This window comes from Erythrolamprus reginae, chromosome 2 (assembly GCF_031021105.1).
Source record: "Erythrolamprus reginae isolate rEryReg1 chromosome 2, rEryReg1.hap1, whole genome shotgun sequence".
Classification (NCBI taxonomy): Eukaryota; Metazoa; Chordata; class Lepidosauria; order Squamata; family Dipsadidae; genus Erythrolamprus; species Erythrolamprus reginae.
This window is the reverse complement of record NC_091951.1, coordinates 259,456,472-259,482,410: the sequence shown is the minus strand read 5'-3', so window position 1 is coordinate 259,482,410 and position 25,939 is coordinate 259,456,472. Positions and strand designations below refer to the sequence as shown.

Here is a 25,939-nt window from a genome sequence, read left to right as displayed (position 1 = left end):
TAGGCGGTTGCTAAGGACAATATGGTGATGGACAGTGGTGGGATTCAATATTTTTTTTACTAACAGTTCTGTAGGAGTGGCTTAGTAGGTGTGGCAAGGGAAGGATACTGTAAAATCTCCAATTCCTCCCCACTCCAGAAGAAGGTTACTGCAAAATCCCTCCGGATCTATTGGGACCTGGAAGGCAAGTCCTATAACTAAAGGTAAGTTCTATAACTGAAGCTTACTAAAAAATAAAACCTATTTAGCTAAGATTTAATTTAACTTAATTTATTGGACTTCTATGCTGCCCAATCCCATAGGACTCAGGGCGGCTTACAATAACACAAACAATACAATAATTAAAAAGAAGTCAAATATTAATAATAGTTATAAAAACCCATTATAGACCCCAAAAACCCCTAAAACCCTAAATCCAATCTAACAACAACATACATACCAGTCGAACATAATTCGGGCAAGTCAGTTGTTAAGATTCATGGCCCCTGGGCCTGTTGGCAAACCCAGGTTTTAACAGCTTTTCAAAAGGCCGGTAGAGTGGGAGCAGTGTGACAAATTGGGGGGGGGAAGAGTGTTGGTTCCATAGAGCTGGGGCAGCTACAGAAAAGGCTCTCCCCCTTTTCATTCAAAGGCACCCATTTACACTCAAGATGGTACCTGATAGCTTTCGTAAAGTTTTTTTTTTCTAAATATTGTGTTGGAGGCTGAAGCTCACTAAGTGTAAATGTTCCTGTAAGTAATAAACTGTCTTCATAATTATTAGTAAAGCAGGTTTCAAAACTACAGTAGTTGAGTGGCTGTATAAATTTATCTAATAAATACACAACAAATGAATGTTGCCACCGTTCATACTTTTTTAAAATTTAAATTGATTATGGATGTTTTTATATTTTGTGTTCTGCCGGCTTCTGGCACGAGCCTTCAATTAAATGTAAAAGTAGCAAAAACAGACACACAAACAGGAAAAGGCAACAATAGTTTCTTTATCCAAAGAAAAATAGAAGAAAAACCCTCTTTTGAATTCAAAGGGCTCACTTGTAAAAACAAACAAACTTGAATGCAGTGAAATAACCAAAACAACAAACTGAAGTCCATTAACCAGTAGCTGTGAATTCATTACAGCTACTCCTCTTCAGACATTGTAAACTCACTATGATTTATGGTCACAGTCCTGAAATCCAAACACAAGGTCTTGGGAAAATCTGGAACAGCAATGCAAACTCCACAAGCACGATCAGATAATCTTCCACACTGCGAGGCCGGCACGCTGCCCATTTAACAGCAGCCCTAATTACTTGAATCCCACCCAACCACAGGTAGACTCTCCTGTAATACCTCCGAAGCTGTTCTCTTCTATGCATAGCTCTACGCATGCGTGGGTCTATCACAGCTTCCTCATCAGAGTCTATCGAAGATAAGGAAGATGATGACTGGCTTCTTCCTGGGCTGCCTGCCAGCCCCCCCTCTGAAGGTCCCATCTCACAGTCACTCCCTTCTTCAGAGGATAATTCACTGCCCGAAGCTGTCAGCAGCAAAACAGGCCTGTGACATTTGGATGTTTCACCCATATCCACCCCCACAGTCCTTGGGGCAGGAGCTGGGGCAGAGCTAACCACAACAATTTTGTATAGTGATTATTCAACTTGTTTTTATTGGATGGTTTCACCTGTGCCTTTTGTAGCTATGGGAAGGAGCTGCTTGGCTCTGATATATACTTAATAGAGTATAGTATGCAGCTATTAACATATAAAGGGATCTATTTTGATGGAAAATTCACCTACAGAAAATTATCCACTAAGAGGATCATTTTATTATTTCAAACTAGCAGTTACATTGAGCCAGTCATTCATTCATTCATTCATTCATTCATTCATTCATTCATTCATTCAGTCCAATACACAATAATACACAATGAAGGTTATAGAGGATATAGTAGAGAAGAAATAAGAGATATAGGAGAGACTATAGGACAGGGGACGGAAGGCACTCTAGTGCACTTATGTACGTCCCTTACTGACCTCTTAGGAATCTGGAGAGGTCAACCATGGATAGTCTAAGGGTAAAATGTTATTTAGAATCAAGAGCAAGAATACCAAAGTTGACATAGGTCTTTAATCAAAGTCAGTGGGAGTATGCACACATATTAAATCAGGAGTCTGGAACCCCCAGCCCATGGACCAGCTTGCATCCATGGAAGGCAGGAAGCATGTGAAACCACGCCGCCTTTGGTTTGCAGAAAAACCTGTCAGGGACAGACCTGGTCCCTGGTGCCCAAATGGTTGGTAGCTGCTATATTTGATAAAACCTCAAACTATAGAAGAAATTTTCTTATATCCAATAAAGATAATAGAAAGGGAGACAGAAGTGTGAAAATGCCTTGCAAATATTCTTTGATATTTAATATAGCATATTTGATAGATGAGAGATGCCAAGTTTCTACTTGTTATTCTAACAAGATGATGCTATACTTTATGGCCAAAAAAAGAAAGGAAGTAAGTAACATAACATATCCTGGAATCTACTGCTTAGCTAAAGGCATACATACTAGAAGTATTTGAATTACTAATAGTGTTGGGCGAACCGAACTTGCAAAGTTCGGGTTCATTCCGAACTTTGCAGTGTTTGGCATGTCGATCCTGAACTTTTTAAAAAGTTTGGGTAAAGTTCAGCTTCGGCTTCAGTGTTCGCTCGAAAACCGCGAAACGCAACTGCCCGGGAGCAGAGTGGGGAATCCCATTGTGGGATTTCCTACCTCCTTTTGCTTGCGGCGCTGCAAGCAAAAGGAGGTGGGAAATCCCACGATGGGATTCCGGGGGCGGGGCTTTGATGTCACGGAGACTACTTCCTGGCCAGCCAAAATGGGGAGGAAGGAGTCTCTGTGACATCAAAGCCCCGCCCCCAGAATCCCGTCATGGGATTCCCCACCTACTTTTGCTTGCAGCATCCTTTTCTGTAAAAATAAAAGGAATAAATAAAAGTTTATTTTTACAGAATAAAATAAAAGTAAATAAAATAAAAAATAAAAGTTTATTTTTACAGAAAAGGATGCCACAGCGGCTTGCTGCTGCTCGGGTTTGGGTTCGGGTTTGGGTTCAGGTTCAGGTTTGGGTTTGGGTTCGGCGAACACTAATTACTAATAACTCATTGGCAGTAAAATTCCTATTAAATGAACATTTAATAAAATACATAATAACATCAGTGTGTCTTTGTGTGTTTCTGTGTTTGTGTGTCTGTGTGCGTAATTATAGAGGGGGCATAATTGCCAATTATTTCAATCCTATATATCTATTCATTACAGACATTGAATTTAATATATTTTAGAATAGTAATATATGTGAGTTTGTTGGTTTGTCTGGTAATAATCATTATACTGACCAAATCTTATTTTGCTTTTCATTAAAGGAAAAATTAGATGAATTGTAGAATTGAGAGATTATATATTTTCAAGATTCAGATCAAGGATTATTAATATTGGAGAGCACAGACATCGCTAATTTAGAGCCCTCCATCCATGTTAGAACTACAATTCCAGTGTTCTCAGTGAGAATCTTATACAGCCTGGGAATTCTAATCCCATGCTTATGCATGGCTTTAGATGTAGGGCAGGGACCCAATTTGATATAGTTATTAAAGCACCAGACTAGAAACTAGCCCTACCTTAGGCAGAAAGCAACTGGTGACTTTTTTGCCCATTTACTCTCTTTCAGCCCTAGTACCAAGGAAATGACAAACCACTTCTGAAATCTTGCAAAGAAAACTGCAGAAGCTTATTCAGGCAGTCGCCAAGAGTTAACACATACTTGAAGATACAACGCCTCCTCCCACACCGGATAATAATAATTGGGGGGGGGAGACATAAGGCATATTGTTTTGGCCCCATGAGGGATTATATTTGTAATAGCTGAGGAAAAGGTATCTTCCTTCTAGTGTTGCATACAGGATGAACCCTATGAGTGAGCATGTTTTTAAAAATATGGCATTGCTTTTTAATTTTGCACATGGCACAGATTTGTTTTGCTTTTGTGATAGCACGCTAGGCCTCCAATGAACATTTCTGTAATACATTTAGTTACACTGACATCTAATGAGTACAGTAAGGCATTTCTGTCTGGCTTTTATAAAAAGAGATCCTATGAGGTGTTGATTAATTCTCCCCCCCTTAAGTCTCTTTTTGTTGGTATATAGAGTTGCACTGAGTCATTGTTTTTCGCCTTTTGCTCTTTGTAAAGCAATAGTGCAATGACTAATCTCTTCCACTGCTTTGGAAGGCCGAAGCAACTGCCCAGCGGTGGTAGTACTATTTAAACAAACACACACACTGTTCTGTTGGGCTCTCTGGTAGAATCCTCCCAAAAATTCACAGGTACATATTTCAGACACACATATGTTTGAAAATTCAAAACAATATTCTTTATAATGAAAATTCACTTAAACCAAGCCCTCTTTTGGCATAGCCAAGAGCACTCGTCTCCAAACAAACTGGTAATTTGTACAAGTCCCTTATCAGTTATGTGATACTTAGCTTGCAGCTGTGAGGCAATTCACAGTCCTTCTTCTTTCACAAAGTGAAACACACTTTGCTCTGGTTTAGTTTCAAAGCGGGGAAAAATCAGCACACAAAAAGTCAAAGTCAGTAAAGAAGTCACGAAACACAACGATCAGATAATCCTCCACAATGGCCAAACCCACAGGCTGCTATTTATAGCAGCCTCACTAATTACCACAGCCCCACCCAACCACAGGTGGCCTCATTTTCTTTGATAATAATCTCTCAGTTGTTGTTGCCTATGCATCGCTCTCCGCATGCGTGGCTGTATCATTAACTCTTGTTCTGAATCCAAGGAGGAGCTAGATAATTGATCTCCTTCTGAGCTGTCTGTCACACTCTCCTCCTCCCTGTCACTCATGTCTTCTTGGTCAGAGGAGCCTTCATCAGCAGATTCCACCGGGGGCAAAACAGGCCTGCAGCATGTGGATGTCTCCCCCACATCCACAGTCCTTGGGGCAGGAGCAGGGCCAGAGCTAACCACAACACACACACAGGGGGAGAGAGAGAGAGAGAGAGAGAGAGGGAGATATTGTGTCCTCATATCCCCACCCTTGTTCTTCCACGTCATGTGCTACATTCTCAATACAAAAGAAAGAAAAATGTAGGACTTTGATCACATGGTTGCAGTGGCTACTTGGATCTTATTTTACCTTTGAAATAATAGACACATTCTATAGAAAAAGATCAACTTTTCATAATCAGGCAAGACCTGTATCCAAGGAGCTTCCTGTGTACCCTCTTGCTTTGACAACAGTGTTCCTTGGGTCTTTGTCTCTCTCTGTTCTCTTTTCAAGATCTGCAGGACAAAAATCTTTAAGCATTTTCCTGGTTTTGAAAGCTTATTTATCTGGCATACAGCATAAGGTCTTTTCTCAAATTTTGTAGAATGAAGAATAGAGTAGGGTAGGGTAGAGTAGAATAGAGTAGAGTAGAGTAGAGTAGAGTAGAGTAGAGTAGAGTAGAGTAGAGTAGAATAGAATAGAATAGAATAGAATATAGAATAGAATAATTTATTGTCATTTTGAATGTACATTAATCAGCATAAATTAAAATGAACTTTCATTGCATACTGCTCTCAAAGAGTCACCACCTCCAATATACACTACATAACAAGGACAGAATAAGTAAATAAACACAAAATTATGCATATACCCACATATATTACACAACAAATACTTCAGCAAATACTTCAGAAGAAAAGGATTTAGGGGTAGTGATTTCTGACAGTCTCAAAATGGGTGAACAGTGCAGTCAGGCGGTAGGGAAAGCAAGTAGGATGCTTGGCTGCATAGCTAGAGGTATAACAAGCAGGAAGAGGGAGATTATGATCCCGCTATATAGAATGCTGGTGAGACCACATTTGGAATACTGTGTTCAGTTCTGGAGACCTCACCTACAAAAAGATATTGACAAAATTGAACGTGTCCAAAGACGGGCTACAAGAATGGTGGAAGGTCTTAAGCATAAAACGTATCAGGAAAGACTTAATGAACTCAATCTGTATAGTCTGGAGGACAGAAGGAAAAGGGGGGACATGATCGAAACATTTAAATATATTAAAGGGTTAAATAAGGTCCAGGAGGGAAGTGTTTTTAATAGGAAAGTGAACACAAGGACAAGGGGACACAATCTGAAGTTAGTTGGGGGAAAGATCAAAAGCAACATGAGAAAATATTATTTTACTGAAAGAGTAGTAGATCCTTGGAACAAACTTCCAGCAGACGTGGTAGATAAATCCATAGTAACTGAATTTAAACATGCCTGGGATAAACATATATCCATCCTAAGATAAAATACAGAAAATAGTATAAGGGCAGACTAGATGGACCATGAGGTCTTTTTCTGCCATCAGACTTCTATGTTTCTATGTTTCTATGTAACACAGAGAAACAACACAGTCTATCAGTCTATGAGCTTACTCAAGGACTTTTTCCTTTTCACCCTACCTCAATTTTACAAAGGCGTTGATTTAGGATGTACACTCTAAGGTGTTTTTATTTTTTAATTTGTGCTCATCTTAAGTCACCCTCAAAGTTCAACTAAACAGAATTCAGGATAAAAATGAAATAAGCCAATAAGCTAACAACTCAATCATCCCTTAGCCTAACTGCAGGTACTACATAAGCCGATTAATGAGAGGGCTCACTATTCCAGAAAGCATAATCATATTAGCCACTTCCCCTTTCTTTCAATTGTGCATTTCTAACTCTGCAGCTTCCACGTTAAATCTCCAGCTATTGTTGCCAAGATTGCCTGTTAGATAACATTGCTCTGATTCCTTATTCTGCAGACTCCTGGCTGATCGTGTCAGTACTCGGAAATGAATTCAGGCCAGTTACACTGTGTGTGGTACAAAGCTGTCTACAATTGTAAGTGTAGGTGTTTCTAGTTCCGTTTTTATCTCATTTGAAATTGAAATATGTTTGCAATGTTTGAATGTGGGAAGATTAATTATCACCTATGTTTCTAGATGAAAAGCAGCAGAAAAACCCATCTCTGTTTTTAAGAGTCACGTTGTCAACAGCAAACCATAAAGGCTTTTCAGCCAGAATGTAAGAAATGAAAAGCAAATTTTATTGCAGGAGGAGGGAGGGAAAGAGGAAGAAATGGAACAAAGACATCATTTTCTCTGAACAAGAGTGAGTAAAACCTGTTCTTGAAATTGATGGAGCCCTTTGGAAAGACCTCTTTGTTATTATAAGCCATCTTTGGAAAGGTTTTTTGATGGGCCAACTATTAATGCTGTCAGCTAGGTAAATACAGTTCATATCCCAAATGGACTAGTTATTTTGCAGAAGGAAAGTATCAAATTGGCTCACAAATCTGTCAAATACAGAACACATTTCTTCCTGAAAAACTCCCCCCCCCCTCATTCCTTTTCAATTTGTATTTTTCTGCTCCAGAAAAAAATATACCTTAATTCTGTTTTATCTGTTTTTTTTTTAAATTCCATCACCCTGCATGGCATTGGACCAGAGTACCTCCGGCACCACCTGCTACCGCATGAATCCAAGTGATCGATAAGGTCCCACAGAGTTGGCCTTCTCCGGGTCCCGTCGACCAAACAATGTCATTTGGTGGGCCCCAGGGGAAGAGCCTTCTCTGTGGCAGCCCCGGCCCTCTGGAATAAACTCCCCCAGAGATTAGAACTGCCCCCACACTCCTTGTCTTTCGTAAATTACTCAAGACCCATCTATACCGCCAGGCATCGAGGAGTTGAGACACCTTTCCCCCAGGCTTTTTTATATTTATGTTTGGGTATGTATATGTTGTTTGCTTTTTAAATATGATAGGTTTTTATGTGCTTTTTAATATTAGATTTGTTTTTGCTGGAATATTGTTTTTATTATTGTTGTGAGCCACCCCGAGTCTTTGGAGAGGGGCGGCATACAAATATAATAAATTGAATTGAATTGAATTGAATTTTCTAAGGAAAGGAATCAAAATCACTGGAATGTTATATTGAAACCAACACTCTAGGTATCCAATTAATAATGCATTCTAGTAATTAGAATTATGTATAGCAAAAACAAAAAAAGGGTAATTGTGGACAAGTATAGCATATCTGATTTATGTAATCTAATATCCCATCCATCATGCGAGCTAACTCACTTGAAAAGTCAGTCATGCTGGAAATGATCAGCGGAAAAAGGAGAAGTGGTCACCTTAGCACCTGTTGGATGGACACTACCTTTCCGGCTCTGGGAACCAGCAATGATGGCGGATGATGTGAAGGGTGATGGTTTCGCATGTGCAGTCTAATTCCATGCATGCTTCCCACACTTACTTGCTACTTGTGTAGACCAGTAATCTACAGATCAGGAGTTGGGGAACCCTGTTATAATGGATGACACTTATAATCATGATGGATCTGAAGGAGGTGATGGAAGGCAGGGGCATGGAGAAGGCTGGTCCATAGAAAGGCAGAGAGTTTGGCCCAACTGAATGATCCATAGTAATGAATATCTCAGCTCAGCATTGGAGACTTTGGAAAAACAGCCAATCTCCATGATAGAAGCAGTATTAAAGAATTGATGGCAGGAGCCCCATTGCCTAAGGAGAAATGAGCAGTGGGGAGGAAGTGGCCAGGGACCACATGGGGAGGGAATTGCAGAACTGCAAAGGAAGAAATAAGAAGCAAAATAAAGCACTTTACATGGCTCAGATGGCATAACCTAATTTTTTCTGACCTATCTAAGAAAGAAGAATTCCTCAGCGCTGAAGACCTGGCTGAAAATGTGCACCATGATAGACAAGATGAGCTTTCCTATTTTTAGGCTCTTGGTAGATTACCATATCTTTAGTTCGATGCACAGATATATTCTACAGCAAACACTACCATTTATAAGCTCTCTTTAAGGACAGAGTCATCGATCTACATTTAGCAATAAGATACTTAGAGAAGGATTCCTGTTATTTAACTCAATGCTGGTTTGGTTCTGGCCTGAAGCTTGGCACAGCTGTTCCCACCATCCCTTGCCCTTAGCTATGTTAGCTGGTCTAATGGGAGTTGAAAACCAACACATCTGTTCTGTTCAGAGTCAAAGGCAATTTGCTCTCGTCTCAACATTTAGAGCAAGAAGACAGCTGAGACCTGGAAAGGGAGATAGGGCTCAGACCAAAGCCACTGCAGATAGTAAGGTCATTTGCAGATTCTGCAGAAGGAGTCATTTTAACTCCACCTTGCTACGTATCTCGTCAGAGACTGGTGACATGGCTATTAAAGAAACTGTTGTTTTTCAACATCTTGTGTGATCCTAATCAAAGCATTACCAGATGATAATTATATTTCCTTTGCATGGACTAAAATGCAAGGAGGAAAGCCTTCTGTCTTCCCAGACTGAGAAAGTTGAAAGAATTTACCGCTAGGCCTGTCCATAATTTTGAATAAACCAAATCTAAGGTGTACTTGAAAGTTCCTGTTCAAGCATATTTCTTTGTGCTTGTGTTTTCTTTTGCAACGTCTGCCGTTATTGGATTTTAAAATAACTATTTGTATTTGAGAGATGGGGCTGTTTTCCTGCTATCCAAATATTTATGTACGTAGGATGCTGGGGAGCGGCAGAACTTGACACATCTGTAGCTTAACAGGATTTTATAATTCTGTGCACACCGGCCATCTTTTTCATTTGTGCCAGGAAGAAAAAAAGGCAATATATCTTAGAATCTTGGGTTTTATTTTGTAGTATCTTGCACTACACAGTTTTTGAATTAGAAGGAATGCAGCATCTACTATCAACCAAGCAATGTTTGGGTTATTCTTCTCACAGTTGCTGTTATGAAAACATTTTTCTGTCTATAGTTTTTTTTTCATTCTTAAAACCATTTAAAGGCATCTTTCTTAACCCCTATTCATTCTTTTCTTCTGAAGGCTGCAATCCAGGGTGACCCCATGCTCCCATTTCAGTTGGGAAAAATATACTTTTACCTGTAAAATGTGACAAATACTCTCCTTTGTTAGTTAAAACAGATATCCCCTGCTTGCCTTTTAAAAAATCGCTCTAAATTCACTGCAACATACTAAATTGTGGTAGTTTTCTTCTGTCATACCAGTGCTTAGTAATCCTGATCCCAAAGTCTTACATTACATCTATTCAATTTCCTTTTGGGTGAGGGCGAAATTTGATTTGATTTGATTTTTGATTTATTGGATTTGTATGCCGCCCCTCTCCGGAGACTCGGGGCAGCTAACAGCAATAATAAAATGGCATATAATAATAATCCAATACTAAAAACAATTAAAAACCCATTATTATTAAAAAAAACAACCAAACATACATACAGACATACCATGCATAAAATTGTAAAGGCCTAGTGGGAAAGAGTATCTCAATTCCCCCATGCCTGGCGGCAGAGGTGGGTTTTAAGAAGCTTACGAAAGGCAAGGAGGGTGGGGCAATTCTAATCTCTGGGGGGAGTTGGTTCCAGAGGGTCGGGGCCACCACAGAGAAGGCTCTTCCCCTGGGTCCCACCAAGTGGCATTGTTTAGTTGACGGGACCCGGAGAAGACCCACTCTGTGGGACCTAACTGGTCGCTGGGATTTGTGCAGCAGATTCCCAATTCACTTGTACCTGTCAGCCGTAGAAGAGCTGGTCGTGAAGGCAGCAGGAGGCTCCGCCTTTCTGCCCGGATACTGCCATTTGGGTTCTTTTAATGCATGCACAGCACCCAAGGGTAAAAGAACCCAAATGGCAGCATGCGGGTGGGTAGGTGGAGCCTCGCACTGCCTTCACGACCAGCTCTCCAACAACTGACAGGCAAGAGTGAGCTGGGAGCATTTCACCCCTGCTTTTGGGATTTCCACATGGCATAAAAACAGAACAATGTGAGTTTCTGTCATTTGGATACAATCATTCTATTTTCCAGTCAATGTTTTTTTCAGCCTTGCTGGTTTAATCCAGGTGAAGTCAGACCCCAGCTGCCTCTCATTAAAGACACAGAATATCCTGATTTTTATATAATGTTGATTTCAAAACAAAACCTTTGAAACAAAGCAAGAAGGAAACATTCAGTGTGCCTCCCGCTCCCCCATTTTCCTCTGTCCAACCAACCTCACCGGAATAATGTTGTGAGAAAATAAGAAGAGAACTAGAATTAGATAAGTTTTGCTACTTAAGTTATTTAAAGATGGCGAAATGAAATAATAAAATAAAATAACAAAAGAAAGTGTTTGTACAAAAACATAAACCTGCCATAACACTAAATTTATAATGTTTCAGATCCTACTATCCTGTCAGTGACTATGGAGTTTCTTCGTCATCCGGGCCATGATTGTCCCAAAGGTGCTTTTTCAAGAATAACTGGACTTCCTGGTTAACCAGAAAGTCCAGTTGCCTCTTTAAAAAGCACCTTTGGGATATCCTGTCAGTGCAACAAGACCTCTATTTAAAGGAGAAGGAGGAACAGAATAGCTAGGCTAGTAAATAATAATGAAATGTGTTTTTTTAAAAAATAATAATACTAGACTCGGAAACTTATACACAGCTTCAATAACATAGGGCAGTGCTGGCGAACCTTTTTTTCTTCGGGTGCTGAAAAAGCGTGCATGTATGCTATCATGCATGCGCGATTGCCCACACCCATAATTCAATGCCTGGGGAGAGTGAAAACAGCTCCCCCCCCCCGAGGCCCTGTGGAGGGTAGAAATGACCTGTTTTCCAACTTCTGGTGGGGCCAATAGGAAAGAACGAAAGAAAGAAAGAAAGAAAGAAAGAAAGAAAGAAAGAAAGAAAGAAAGAAAGAGGGAGGGAGTAGGGGAGGGAAGGTGGAGGAAGGGAGATAGAAAAAAAGAAAGAAAGAAAGAAGAAAGAGAGAAAGAGAGAAAGAGAGAGAGAGGAGAAGAGGGAAAGAGGAGAAAGGAGGAGAAAGAGAGAAAGAGAGAAAGAGAGAAAGAGAGAAAGAGAGAAAGAGAGAAGAGAGAAAGAGAGAAAGAGAGAAAGAGGAAGAGAGAGAAAAGAGAGAGAAAGAGAGAAGAGAGAAAGAAGAAAGAGAGAAAGAGAAGAAAGAGAGAAAGAGAGAGAGCGAGAAGAGAGAAAGAGAGAAAGAGTGAAGAGAAAGAAGAGAGAGAGAGAGAGAAAGAGAGAAAGAGAGAAATAAAAATAGAGAGGTTTTGTTTCAGAATCAACATTATATGAAAATCAGGACATTCTACGTCTACAATGTGAGGCAGCTTGATTTTGACTTCAGAATTGGTTTGACTGGTGAGCTGTGTTATATGTTCAGGAAAGGAGAATGAATAATTATATATCCTTATTGTAACCTTGGACTGTTCCCCAACATGATGTAAGGGAAGCGTGTACTGCTATGTCACTTAAGAAACCAGCGTGAAGCCAAAAATGAACTCCAAGCCTCCAACAGCAGGTTCATTTTCCTTGGTTTAGAGTTACCACCAAACAAATATTTTTCATCTTCCCCTCTCCTTTGAAAGTAAACCTTACACAACCTTATAAATTGTATAAGTCACAATTTATGGAACCACACAATCAAGATTATAATGATACTTTGCAAGGAAGCCGACCTTGTAAAAATATCTGTTGATCAGCAAGTTCTGCAAAGCTGTCAACCCCAGAAATCAAAGGTAAATGTTTATCCATATTTAATCATGCTGGAGAACTATCTCACGCAGCCTGATTTGACTCCAAAACCAGCTCTTTGTGACTTTAAGTGAATCACTTTCTGTTTCTTAAAACATTCCTAGGGGGACATCTCCAGAACATTCAGAGCTTCAAATGAAATGAATAATCCACTGCTGTGCAACCTATTGCCTCTAGCAAATCAAATCAAGCTTCCTTCAATGTCATTTCTACATTGCTGATTCTTGCGCAGATGAAGTCTGACCTATATTTTATTTAAAATATGTTCTCCTTTTAACTTCTTTGGGCCAATTTGAAATTCCATTTTAACCTTGCTCTTTGTTTACTCTTGTGTTACTTTTTTGAAGCCTTATCTCCTTTGCCGTAAGGATAGGATGCAGGAATGGAAGAAAAAGAAAAAGAAAATGTAATCGGCTGATACATAGAAGTTGGAAACAAGCTATGGGATCACCATCCTTTCTAAGAGCAAAACCCTTCTGGCTCAGGCATGATATTTAAAATAGAATATAATTTAAAACAATTAAGTAGTGATGAAAGAATGGCTCTTATATTCGTTTGAAAAATATTTAAGAAATAGCACCTTACTTCTACCTACAAAACAAACTGAAAGACCATCCCAAAGATACAATGGAAATTCTGTGGCTCAAATGATTTGTTCCTTTGCTCTGCTATTTTATCCTACTTGTTCCTATTGCTCACCAACCTTTAATAGCAATAGCACTTAGATTTATGTACCACTTTACAGCCCTCTCTACGCGGTTTACAAAGTCAGCATCTTGCCCCCAACAATTTGGCTCCTCATTTTACCCACCTCGGAAGGCTAGAAAGCTGATAACCTTGAGCCTGGCAAGATTTGAACTGCAAAATTGCAGGCATCCGCTCATTTAATATTTTCTCTGTAAATTATTTAGTTTTTTTCTCCTGTTTTTGTAATATGCTTGCTTTCGCTACATGTCAAATTCAATAAGTTGTTGAATTAATTAATTAATTAAATTACTTTTTATTTCCTTCCATTTAACAGCCACCTTAACACCAGGTTGTAAATCAAGGATTGGCAACTCTTGCCCTACTGCTTCCTTTTGGCTTTTTATCAAGCTCACAGCTCATTCGGTTTCTTGGAAAACATCAAATTTCAAGGTTTTTCTTTAATTACAAGCATACCACAATAAAATTGGGAATGGTCCCAGCAGGAGATGCATTTGTCATGGGGATCATCCATTCTTAAGTAAAGGATTTATTTGTTTAAAAGATTTATAAGGATACCCATTTTGGCACTGGTTATGGTTCTCTGAAACATTTATTCCCCCTTTCTCAATCCCAAATAATGCCCAGTCAAAAACACCCAGGGTGAGGATGGGAAGAGCATTAAAACGTGGTTTCCAGTACTATGTGTGTTGCTACAACAAATTCAGAGTTGCTAATCTGTGTATATGGAGATGATCTACAATTTCCACACAACCCCAAAAGCATCTCCCCACATCATTATTAAATTTGGGACAAAATGCATATTGCCAAGCCCGCTGGCCCTCAAAGAGTGGGTGGAGAGAAGAGAATTCTCATTAAAAAATATTCTTTCTGCACAGGAAGTGAATCAGAAAATATTCCATATCTACCACATGCAGAATGATTTTTGTAATCATACCTTTGGGAAAGATCTTAATTGGAAAAAGGGACATCCTTTCTCACTGGCTGATATTTTACATGACAATAGATAATACCCCACTGTTGGTGGTAAGAGTAGACACAAAATCTTGGTAGAAGCAGATATGGCTATGGCCTTCTTAATCATTCTCATTAAATCTAGATAGGCTTTTATTTCTAGTCAAACAAGGGAAAGCTCATTACTGCAGCACCACATTCATAAAAGTTGTAGTGGGCCTTCTCCAATACCTAATCAGTAGGAATCTACAAATTGTTCTCATGATGTGCTCCTATCTTAAGGTGACCAGACATCCTGCTTTTGGTGGGACAATCCCGCTTTTGAGCAATTTGTCCCGCATCCCGCAGCGTTTTTGAAAAGTCCCAATTTTTTAAAAAGAGGATGTCTGGTCACCATACTCCAGGGGTCTTCTGGGGGGAGGCATCTGCCTTTGGCCCCTCCCCTCAGCACAGTATGCAAGTGAGGTGGGCAGGGCTGGTGGGCGCAAGGAAGCCATTTTTGGGAGGGGCGGATCGGCCACCACAGGGCTCCAGGAGTGGATTTCTCTCCCTTTGGGGTTGCAGCCATTGGGCGGGGCAGAAATGGCTGGAGGAGGGAGGGGTGAAGAGCAGCGGCATCAACAGGGCAAAGTTGGAAGCTCTTGGAATGGGGGACATGGAAGGGAAGCGAAGGTTCTCTTGTGGGGGTGGAATAAAAATGTCAGCATCTCTTCTTCTTTACCTGTGTCCAAGTAAGCTTACAAGAGGACTGGCACCACCTTTTTCATCAGCTGCAACTTTGAGGGCTCTCAATTCTTCCCTCCTCTCATCTGAAAGGTCACACAGACTTTCTTTGCCCCCCCCCTTTTAATCCCTTCCCCGGACAGGTCTCATGCAGAGGCTCTAGGAGCCTCTGGTCTCACACAATTCTTCCCCCCTCCCATCTGAAAGGGCGCACAGACTTTCTTTGCCTCCCCCCATTAATCCCTTCCCTGGACAGGCATCATGCAGAGGGCATTTTCATCCTCTGGAGCCTGGGAAGGGTGAAAAACAGGCCTACAAAGACCACTGGAAGCTGGAAATGGGCTTTTGGTACCTGAGCAAAAAAAGGTTCACCATCACTACGCTATATAATGCATTTCTAGGGTACATTGCATTTTGAAGGTCCGGTTATATAGCTTGTGAGTCAAATTAATCAATTAATTGTTTTTCAATATTGATTTCAGATTTCTGTATAGATATTCAGTACTTGAACACGTGTGCCTGAGTAAATCTTAGTAAAGAGTCATATTTAGGTCACGATATTTTCTAATGGGACATATTCAACTTACATAGCATTTTAAATAGTATACTTACTTTGTATTTAATCCCATTAAGTTACCCTATGGTTGTAGAAGTTGGCTACTTGCACACAAGATTATTAAAAATAACTGACTCTCGTGCGTATATCAGTTCTATGATGAGAAGATCTACAGAGGAAGTAAAGGGGCATATATTTAGTTCAACCCTCACATTCCCAAATTTAAGTATTGTTTTATTCATCATTGATTACCAAGCTCTCCATAGTCACTGACATGGAAAAAATCACTTATTGGGAAAAGTTTAATCAAATCCCTAAACTGTATGAAGAGCTCATATCATTAAAGGAAATCCTCTCTAGGAGAAGTTGTTTGAATAAGTGATGATAGGAGTATCAAAGATTATGAAGTTACCACTATTGATCATGTTAGTACTTACATAACTAATTCATGAAGACAGTTCTTGAAGTCAGATGGTCTGGCTTTTTACTGAGCATCAAATTCCAATGGAATTGGTGGGACTTCCCTATTATTAATAGGCATTTATGGAATGTATGGCTTCAATTAAGGTATTACCCTGCAGACCCATTGCTTACGATGTCTAAAATTCATGATTAGAAAAACACTATAACTAAAATTACATGGTTTAATCTATCTTGCTAATTTAGCATAGATGGATGCTTTTCATCATGGATTTTACTCATTTTTTCCTTTTTTGCAGTTGTGTATTTATTTTAAATTAATTTGGATATCTCTCTCTCTTTGATCTTCGATGCTTGAATGCACGGACAAAGTTTCTCAATATAGTCATTCAAGAAACCTTCTTTTCTGATGATTATGCACTTGTGACACTACACAGCAATCGGTTGATGCTGAACAGATTTTCAGAAGCTCCTGACCTGTCAGCAGTTACCAGCTTGTGCCAAATACCAAGCTTGTAGAACCAAGTGTTGATGACACCCAGCTGACAAATGTAAACAGCTTCAAATACTTGGGACACATCTTCTTGAGTGATGGATCTTTGGACAAAGTCATTGACTCCAGGATTCACAAGGCCAGGCAAGCACAGGGGCAGTGGCATATTAGAGTGCTCAATCAACACAACATCTCCACAAAGCTAAAAGTCTATAGAACTGTAGTTATCACTTCTCCCCTATATGAATGTGAGTCCTGGATGTGTACTAAAGATAAACAAGCAAACAAACAAACCTTGGAGAAATTTCATATGGATGTTCTCCCCTCCATCCTTGACATTCATGGGCAAGACCGGGTTTCTAATCTGGAGATCTTGGATTGGATGATCTCCACCACTGTTGATTCCCTCATAATCAGATGGGACATGATAGCAAAATACATGACTTCCTTATGCCTTGCTAGATGCATTGTATTATACCAGAGTCCAGGAAGAGACGTTGAGTTTGATTACACAAACGCTACGAGGAAAGAAAGAAATCCTACATCATCCTTAAGTATAAAACGTATCAGGAAAGACTTAATGAACTCAATCTGTATAGTCTGGAGGACAGAAGGAAAAGGGGGGACATGACCGAAACATTTAAATATGTTAAAGGGTTAAATAGGGTTCAGGAGGGAAGTGTTTTTAATAGGAAAGTGAACACAAGAACAAGGGGACACAATCTGAAGTTAGTTGGGGGAAAGATCAAAGGCAACATGAGAAAATATTATTTTACTGAAAGAGTAGTAGATCCTTGGAACAAACTTCCAGCAGACGTGGTTGGTAAATCCACAGTAACTGAATTTAAACATGCCTGGGATAAACATATATCCATCCTAAGATAAAATATAGAAAATAGTATAAGGGCAGACTAGATGGACCATGAGGTCTTTTTCTGCCGTCAGTCTTCTATGTTTCTATGTTTCTATGTTTCTATCCTGACATGTAGCCAAGGGAACTAGAAGCTGCAGTTGCTGACAGAATCTTCTGGCAAGGCCTATTCTATGATGCTTCCATTAATTTTGAAAAGAGGTGCCACAAAAAACATAGAAAACCATGAGTGGCCTAGTGAAGAACGCACACAAGTATACAACAATGGCATTCCAGCGTTCCCACTGTGCTAGACTTGGTGCTTCTAAATTGGGACTGCAGAGCCATGTCCTTGTTCACTGATGGACTGAATAACATCAAAGTGTCCTCTTTGAACCCAAAGGAATGAGCATGTGTGCATGTATTCTGTATTTGCCGAAGTAAAATTTTATTCATAATTTTGTTTGTTTCTCCCAATTAGTATGCTTTTGTATATTTTCTCACATTATAGATGTTTTGTATCCTTTGCAAAAAAAAAATTGGAAGACATCATGACAAAATTTGGAGAAGTGTGATATAATAAAGATGCTTTTCTGTTCACTATCAGTTTGGGAAGTGTGAATTGGATAAATTTTCATTAGAATGAAGCACTGAATAATTTTCTAACCAACCTCTGCATGCTACTAACTGGAAATTGCACCTTATTTTTAGCAGCTGAGAAGCAGTGAAAGGAGTTGATATTATCCTGTTTCTTCCCCCTCCTACCCTAACACTGACTTCCTCCACAAATTTCCGAAGGAAGTGAGAAGACTGCGAAGGAAATGAGTAATAGGATGGAGGAAGGAGAGAAGTGGGAGTTACTGTTATGTATCACTAAAAATACAATTTTCTTAAACTGACTGTTTCAGATTTCAGAGGAAAGAACAGAATAGCATTTATCGTGAGCTTTGTAGTAATGGAAGCTTTTGCATATCAGACTCATTGTTTAAGTGGGGTCTTGTATCACCCCTCAGTATGATAGTCCTTGACAAAATGTCCATCACATGCTATCCAAATGTCCATCAAGAGCTTACACCAGCCCAATGATTGATTTTTTCAACATAAAAAAATATGACTTCAGTAACCAAGTTGTCGAAGCGTGGAACTCATTACCGGACTCCATAGTGTCATCCCCAAACCCCCAACACTTTACCCTTAGATTATCTACGGTTGACTTATCCAGATTCCTAAGAGGTCAGTAAGGGGCGAGTACAAGTGCACTAGAGTGCCTTCCGTCCCCTGTCCTATTGCTCTCCTATATCTCCTATACCTGTCTTCTATTCCTATATCTCTTCTATTCTTTCATTGATATGTTCTATTACTATACCTTCTTTTCTATTATTTCTTAGATATATTTTACTATGAGTATCTCCTCTATAACCTTCATCATGTATTTTACTATGTGTATATAGATATATACCCACTAAAACCCTCATTGTGTATTGGACAAAATAAATAAAATAAATAAATAAACAAAATAAATAAATAAATAAATAAACCACCCTGTCCTTGAATGAACATTTGAACTACTATAAGTGTATTTGCCATACACTAAATGAATAAATACATGCATATCAGAAGCCAAGGAAAACATTTCAGCCATTGGCTTGATGCCCTCAACCTCATACCACTTATATGCTTAACTAGTGTCACTTCTTGTCCCAAAAGTGCTTTTTCGAAAGGCACCTGGACTTTCTTTGTTTTGAAGACATGTTGCTTCTCTGGTTCTATTGCTTTTTCAAAGGCAACTGGACTTTCTATCTTCAGAGATTCTTCTTCCAGAACAGATGAAGCTTCTTGGATGAGAAGCAAAACGTCTTCAAAGAAAACCCAGGAAAGTCCCGTTGCCTTTTGAAAAGCACTTTTGGCACAACCACCGCCTGGATGAATCTCCATAGACATTTAGTGTCACCCAGGCAGGGGTTGCTACTTACTGCGACTACCAGTGCAATGCGCGCATAGCTCCATGTCGCCGGCGTGCAGTGAGATTTTGCTTCTGTGCATGTGCAGGAAGGAAATCTCATGGGAGGACACATGCATGTATGAGATTTCAGTGATTTTTTGCTTCTGCGCATGGCTAAAATCTCTAGCATGCATCCCCTCGTGATATTTTGATTCCTGTGCTTACGCAGAACAAAATCTTGCTGGGGCATGTGCACGCGTTCACGCCGGCTGCATGCGCAGCTCCATTTTTGCTACTGGTGCGTAGTGTGGCCTGTACCTGGTAGCAACCTGATACTGGTGTCACCTCTGTTTTTCTCGGTTTAATCTTAAGTTATATTACCAACAAACAAGTCCCCAAACACCAGAAACACTAAGCTTAATTACTGAAAGGCAGCCATCCCTAAATCTTCCTTTTAAGGAAAAAAACATTGGATCTCTCCCTCTCGACCTCCTTTTCATCAATGGTGCTATAAAGGGAGGAATTTGCATATTAGTATTAATTCCTAGCTGCAACACTATCAAACAAAACATAATTTTTATATTCATTTCACTTCATTTGTAACTCGGCTCTCCCCAGCAGCAGGGTTAAGTAGGGTATGATTGGTTTCTTTTCAACTCGGCTTGGAATAGTTTGCTTGGTGTTTGCATATAATTAGAAAGGTGTTGCTTATGCCTAGACAAACTGCATAGTAAGCTGTCGGGGCTTGGAGATTCAAACTGTGAAGTATATGGCTAATGCAGAAACCAATGGGGAAAATCAAACTCTTTCAAAATCTCAACAGGCTTGGGGGAGAGCGACCCAACATTCATAGCTCTCAAAAATCGCCTTATGCAATTACTAAATAGCATTAGAAAGGAGGAGGGGAAATCCCCCATATTGCATGGCAGTCCCCCATTTACAATGGGCAGGTTTTGCTTATTAGACAGTTGTAGGCGGCTGGAATACAATTTTTGATATGTACGCTTAATGGTAGGTAGAGACAGTAGTAGTCAGGATGGTTAAAAGTTGATTAATGAAAAAAGTTGATTAATGACATAGAGGTTGAATATTTATTTATTTATTATTTATTTATTACTTAGATTTGTATGCCGCCCCTCTCCGAAGACTCGGGGCGGCTCACAACATGTAAAAAACAAATCATAAGCAATCAGATAATTTAAAATATTTAAATATTTAAAAAACCCCATATGCTAACAGTCACACACACAGACATACCATGCATAAATTAAACGTGCCCAGGGGAGATGTTTCAGTTCCCCCATGCCTGACGGCAAAGGTGGGTTTTAAGGAGTTTACGGAAGGCAGGAAGAGTAGGGGCAGTTCTAATCTCCGGGGGGAGTTGGTTCCAGAGAGTCGGTGCCGCCACAGAGAAGGCTCTTCCCCTGGGGCCCGCCAACCGACATTGTTTAGTTGACGGGACCCGGAGAAGGCCCACTCTGTGGGACCTAATCGGTCGCTGGGATTCGTGCGGCAGGAGACGGTCTCGGAGATATTCTGGTCCGATGCCATGAAGGGCTTTAAAGGTCATAACCAACACTTTGAATTGTGACCGGAAATTGATCGGCAACCAATGCAGACTGCGGAGTGATGGTGAAACATGGGCATACCTGGGTAGGCCCATGACTGCTCTCGCAGCTGCATTTTGCACGATCTGAAGTTTCCGAACACTTTTCAAAGGTAGCCCCATGTAGAGAGCATTACAGTAGTCGAACCTCGAGGTGATGAGGGCATGAGTGACTGTGAGCAATGAGTCCCGGTCCAGATAGGGCCGCAACTGGTGCACCAGGCGAACCTGGGCAAACGCCCCCCTCGCCACAGCTGAGAGATGTTGTTCTAATGTGAGCTGTGGATCGAGGAGGACGCCCAAGTTGCGGACCCTCTCTGAGGGGGTCAATAATTCCCCCCCCAGGGTGATGGACGGACAGATGGGATTGTCCTTGGGAGGCAGAACCCACAGCCACTCCGTCTTATCCGGGTTGAGCTTGAGTCTGTTGACACCCATCCAGGCCCCAACAGCCTCCAGGCACCGGCACATCACTTCCACCGCTTCGTTGACTGGGCATGGGGTGGAGATGTAAAGCTGGGTATCATCCGCATATTGATGATACCTCACCCCATGTCCTTGGATGATCTCGCCCAGCGGTTTCATGTAGATGTTGAATAGTAGGGGGGAGAGGACCGACCCCTGAGGCACCCCACAAGGGAGAAACCTAGGAGTCGACCTCTGGCCCCCCACTAACACCGACTGCGACCGGCCAGAGAGGTAGGAGGAGAACCACTGAAGGACAGTGCCTCCCACTCCCAACCCCTCCAGCCGGTGCAGAAGGATACCATGGTCGATGGTATCGAAAGCCGCTGAGAGGTCAAGGAGCACCAGGACAGAGGATAAACCCCTGTCCCGGGCCCGCCAGAGATCATCCATCAACGCGACCAAAGCGGTTTCCGTGCTGTAACCGGCCCTGAAACCCGACTGCCGGGGACCTAGATAATCGGCTTCTTCCAAGGACCGCTGGAGCTGGAGTGCCACCACCTTCTCGACAACCTTCCCCATAAAGGGAAGGTTGGAGACTGGACGATAGTTGTTAAGTACGGCTGGGTCCAGGGAGGGCTTCTTGAGGAGGGGGCGCACAAGCGCTTCTTTATAGAGTGATGGAAAAACTCCCCTCCCCAAGGAAGCGTTGGTAATCTCCTGGGCCCAGCTCCGTGTCACCTCCCTGCTGGCCGAAACCAACCAGGAGGGACACGGATCCAGTAAACAGGTGGCGGAACTCACAGCTCCGATGGCCTTGTCCACTTCATCAGGTGTCACCAGATCAAACTCTTCCCAGACAGGTGGACAAGTACGTGCCCCAGTCACCTCGACTGACTCATTGTCAGTCGACTCTGTTATACAATTGGAGTCGAGATCGGCCCGGATCCGAGCGAATAGATAGATAGATAGATAGATAGATAGATAGATAGATAGATAGATAGATAGATCGATCGACAGACAGACAGACAGACAGACAGACAGACAGACAGACAGACAGACAAACAAACAAACAAACATAATGTCACACAAAAGTAACATGGAAGTGATGTGCCGGTGCCTGGAGGCTGTTGGGGCCTGGATGGGTGTCAACAAACTCAAACTCAACCCTGATAAGACGGAGTGGCTGTGGGTCTTGCCACCCAAGGACAATTCCATCTGTCCATCCATTACCCTGGGGGGAGAATCATTGACCCCCTCAGAGAGGGTTCGCAACTTGGGCGTCCTCCTCGATCCACAGCTCACATTAGAGAAACATCTTTCAGCTGTGGCGAGGGGGGCGTTTGCCCAGGTTCGCCTGGTGCATCAGTTGCGGCCCTATCTGGACCGGGAGTCACTGCTCGCAGTCACTCATGCCCTCATCACCTCGAGGCTGGACAACTGTAACGCTCTCTACATGGGGCTACCTTTGAAAGTGTTCAGAAACTTCAGATCATGCAGAATGCAGCTGCGAGAGCAATCATGGGCTTCCCTAAATATGCCCATGTCACACCAACACTCCGCAGTCTGCATTGGTTGCCGATCAGTTTCCGGTCACAATTCAAAGTGTTGGTTATGACCTATAAAGCCCTTCATGGCACCGGACTAGTTTACCTCAGGGACCACCTTCTGCCGCACGAATCCCAGCGGCCAGTTAGGTCCCACAGAGTGGGTCTTCTCCGGGTCCCGTCAACTAAACAATGCCACTTGGCGGGACCCAGGGGAAGAGCCTTCTCTGTGGCGGCCCCGGCCTTCTGGAACCAACTCCTCCCAGAGATTAGAATTGCCCCCACCCTCCTTGCCTTTCGTAAGCTACTTAAAACCCACCTCTGTCGCCAGGCATGGGGGAATTAAGACTTCTTCTCCCCCTAGGCCGTTACAACTGTATACATGGTATGTTTGTAGGTATGTTTGGTTTTTATATATTAAGGGGTTTTAATTTGCTTTTAGTAGTGGATTTTATTGTATATTGTTCATCATTGTTGTTAGCCGCCCCGAGTTTTCGGAGAGGGGTGGCATATAAATCCAATAAAACTTGAACTTGAACATCCCAATTGAGATCACCAAATGAGAACTATCTGTAGGTTGCAAATTGTGTTTGAGTTTACAAGAGCTCATGCTGTGTATGAAGAGGACTGCCAGATAACCTTAATTGACATTTAAAACATTTAAAAGAACAAGGAGGAGAAGGAGAAAGACAGCCTCTGTCTCTACCCATAATACTATTCACAGTAATATGCACTTTGGCAGTGGATATCTTTGGAGATTCTCAGTCACCCAGGGCATGGTTGGCCCAAAGGTGCTTTTTCAAAAGGCAACTGGATTTTGTTTCTCCTTGAAAACTTTTCACTTCTCATCCAAGAAGCTTCTTCAGTTTTGAAAAAATTGAAGTAGCTTCTTGGATGACAAGCAAAACATTTTCAAGGAAAAACAGGAATCCAGTTGCCTTTTCAAACAAAAAACAACTTTGGGAGTGGACAGTTTTCCCTGAAAATATAAAATCTCCATGCTTTAAGATCTGAAAAAGGTTTGAACTTGCACTGTCCTCTGAGCTAGTTTTAGTTCAATTTTCATATAGAATGCAATGTGCTTATAACGCTAACATTTGAAGCCTACTGGGCAGGTGGGGGTTCCAACTTACTGCCGCTACTGGTGCTGATGTGCGTGCAGCTCTGGGTGATTGGTGCCACACGCCCATCTCTGGCAGGTACTCAGATGCATCAGAGCGAGATTTGGCTTTTATGCATATGCAGGAAGCAAATCCATTGAAAAGATGCACGGGCGCCTGAGATTCAGGTGATTTTGTAGATTTCCACACATGCACGGAAGCAAAAAATTACCGAAAATCTCCCTCACATGTGCATGTGCAGGAAGCAAATCTAGTGAGTGTTCTGTTGGGCTCTCTGGTATGAGCCTCCCGAAAATTCAAGGGTACAAATTTCAGACACACACACATTTGAAAATTCAAAACAATGTTCTTTATCAAAAAATTCAAAAGAAACCAAACACCCTTTTTGTATTGCAAAGAGCACTCACCCCAAAACAACCTGGTAGTCTGTACAATTCCCTTAATCAGTCCTTAAGTACTTAGCTTGCAGCTATGAAGAAACGTCATAGCCCTTCTTCTTCCACAAAGTGAAACACACACACACTTTGCTCTGCTTTGTTTTCAAAGTTGTGAAAAATCAACAAACTAAGTCAGGAAACAGCAAGGCAGTCCTGAAGAACAACGATCAGATAATCTTCCACAATGGCCAAACCTACACGCTGCTATTTATATCAGCAGCACTAATTACTGGAGCCCCACCCAAACACAGGTGGCCTCTCTTAAATATGTCCTCAATTGGTCTCTTCTACGCATAACTCTACGCCTGTGTGGGTCCAAGACTTCCACATCTGAATTGACCGAAGATAATGGAGATTGGCTTCCTGGGCTGTGTGCCAAGCCCCTCTCTTCCAAGTCACTCCCACCTTCTTCTTCGTCCGAGGAAACTGAACTACCTGACTCTGTCGGCAATAAAACAGACCTATGACATGTTGAAGTTTCCCCTGAATCCACCTCCACATTCCCTGGGGCAGGAGCTGGGCCAGAGCCAACCACAACAGTGAGAAAACACATAGGCACACGAGATTCCGGCAATTTTGGAGATTGCCCGGAAGCAAGAACTTACCGAAAACCTCTCTTTTGCAAAATTTTTCTTCCTGAACATGGACAAAAGCCAAATCTTGCTCTGATATGTGCACCCATCCACTGGTCACCCAGAGCTGGGTAGGCAACTCCATTTCCACTACCGGTACGGTGTTCCCTCCCCTTTCCGTAGGAACTCGATACTGCCTCTAGGTCCTGAGCTTCTGCAAAAGAGAAGACAAGAAATGTTTAAAATTTTGTGCAAACGTACGACCCACTTTGAAGCAAATATGTTTTTGACAAAGATAGGATAATAACCCAATGTGAGAAATTAGGGGGGGGGGGTTAAACAATTTCAAGGATTAAAATCAGGGCTGAAATTTCAGCATGCATTCTGTGTGGATTTTGTGAAATGAAACTGCCATGTTAAATATGTAAAATTTGAGGACACCTAGCTGGAAGGTATTGCATTTAACAGAAGGCTCCTTGGAGAACAAACTATTATCATAATTTAACACTTCAGTGATCACTAATACATCTGGTTGAACATAGAACTGAGGAATTAAAAGTTAGATTAACAGAATAACAGAGTTGGAAGGGACCTTGGAGGTCTTCTAATCCAACCCCCTGCTCAAGCAGGAAACCCCATAACATTTCAGAGAGATGGTTGTTGGGACTGTTCTTAAAACCTCCAGTGTTGGAGCACCTACAACTTCTGGGGGCAAATTGTTCCTTTGATTAATTGTTGTAATTGTTAGTAAAATTTCTCCTTAGTTCTTAGGTTGATTTTCTCCTTGATTGGTTTCCAACCATTGGTTTTTGTCCTCCCTTCGGGTACTTTGGAGAATAGTTTGACTCCCTCTACTTTGTGGCAGCTCCTGAGATATTGGGACACTGCTATCATGTCACCCCTAATTCTTCTCTTCCTAGACATATCCAATTCCAGCAACCATTCTTTATAAGTTTTAGCCTCCA

At 41.4% G+C, this 25,939-nt stretch overlaps 1 long non-coding RNA gene across 1 annotated transcript; it reads right to left on the bottom strand.

Moving 5' to 3' along the window:
- Window positions 1-5,158: 5,158 nt before the first annotated feature.
- On the bottom strand, window positions 5,159-25,131 carry LOC139158918 (uncharacterized). The gene is made up of 4 exons (XR_011557770.1): window positions 25,008-25,131; window positions 16,789-17,012; window positions 15,638-15,750; window positions 5,159-5,345 (listed from the first exon to the last, which is right to left on the bottom strand). It is a non-coding gene; the product is annotated as an uncharacterized lncRNA (long non-coding RNA).
- Window positions 25,132-25,939: the final 808 nt, after the last annotated feature.